Genomic DNA, 1,667 nt, shown 5'->3' with positions numbered 1-1,667 from the left:
AAAGATAGTGAGCAGTGGTGGCCGTGATGTGCGGCTTTCCGAAGGCGATCTAACAAAACCTGTTTCCGGAAGAATAATGCATCGTCCCCAAGTGGTTGCCAGGTGTAATTCTGTCTCGAAACCTGCGGTTTCCTGATCAGCTGCTGCTTGAGTATAACATTTGGGGGTGACAGTGAAAGGAAAGGGTCGTGCATTTTCTGTCCAAAGCTCCACACTCAAGCCAAGACCTTTGCAGCAGGAGCCCGAGGAACAATGAGGCAGGCTGGAGAGAAAGGAGCTCAGAAGCAGCCTTTTGTCAGCAGCCTTTAAAAAGCAGACCCACAGTCAGTGTGCGTGGGCATGGCTGGACATCTGCGGGCGGTCTGCCCCTCTGCACGTCCCTGTGATTTTGTTTCCTGCTGGGAAAAGGTTTATTTCCTGGGATATCATGATCTGGAGCTTACAATTTTCCTTTTTTAAAATATTTTTATTGACTTCAGAGTGGAAGGAAGAGGAAGAGAGAGATAGAAACATCAATGATGAGAGAGCATCATTGATTGGCTGCCTCCTGCACACCCCACACTGGGGATCGAGCCCGAAACCCAGGCATGTGCCCTTGACCGGAATCGAACCCTGGACCCTTCAGTCCACAGGCCGATGCTCTATCCATGGAGCCAAACTGGCTAGGGCCATTTTTCGATCCCTTTATAAGGTTTTCTGGAAGGTATAAGACAGGTTGAATGCAGGTAGCCATAGTGAGCGACGGGCTTGGTGGAGGCACACGTGTGCCTGAAACAAGTCTGTCCTCTTTCATTGCTGCTCGTAGACTCCATTGAAGACTTGGGAAACTGACCACGCAATGAGCTGAAGGGGCCAGATGATGGCGAAGGTGAAATTAGTCTCCACACACTTGAACCTAAGAGCTTCTGGGGCTTTTATTCTTGCCCCAAGTCAGAGTTCACAGGCGCTCTGTCCCTCCTCTGACCGACGGCCAGCTGAGCTGGAGAAAGAAATGAGGGGGCGCTGAGAGGCCCAGTGGCTGCCGGACCACTCAGGCTCCTGGACTGTGTCCCTCTTGGGTGCCCAGAGGCAGCTGTTTTGTCTTATGATCAGCCCACATGGCTAAACAAAACAGCAGCTAAAACATTTCCATGGAATTGTCTCCATAGTCTAATTATGCAAAATTTAGTTTCAGGGAAATTGAAAAGTGATTGAGGCTCTAAAGGAGTCCGAGAAGTGTGTGTGATACTAGTTTTAGTAAAGACCGCGGGCATACTGTGTCTGTCCCTGAATAGGTCTTTACGGCCAGATTTGTTGATCATCTGTCTGATAGGATAGCCACTCATCACATGTGGCCATTAAGTACTTAAAATGTGACCAATCCAAATTGATAACACATACTCGCAATTCCTGAGGACTTGGTTCATGAGAGGAGTGTAAAATAGCTCATTAATAATTATTTTGTGTTGATTATAAGGTGAAATGGTAATATTTTTAGATATATTTAGATATATATCCTATATAATAAAAGCCTAGGTGGCATTGCACAACGTTGTCACAAAATGGCCACTGTGACGTCATCACAAGATGGCTGCCACAAGATGGCTACCCTCACATCATCACAAGATGGCCAACACAAGATGGCCGGCAGGAGAGGGCAGTTGGGGGCAACAGGCCTGCAGGGGAGG

The 1,667-nt window shown here is 48.0% G+C and overlaps 1 protein-coding gene across 1 annotated transcript in view; it reads left to right on the top strand.

Annotated features, from left to right (window-relative positions):
* Positions 1-1,667, top strand: part of FRMPD2 (FERM and PDZ domain containing 2) — a 54,864-nt gene that overhangs the window by 41,256 nt on the left and 11,941 nt on the right.

This window comes from Myotis lucifugus, unplaced genomic scaffold, assembly GCF_000147115.1.
Source record: "Myotis lucifugus unplaced genomic scaffold, Myoluc2.0 scaffold_581, whole genome shotgun sequence".
NCBI classification, from domain to species: domain Eukaryota; kingdom Metazoa; phylum Chordata; class Mammalia; order Chiroptera; family Vespertilionidae; genus Myotis; species Myotis lucifugus.
The sequence above is the reverse complement of the archived record's forward strand: the minus strand, read 5'-3'. Positions and strand labels throughout refer to the sequence as shown.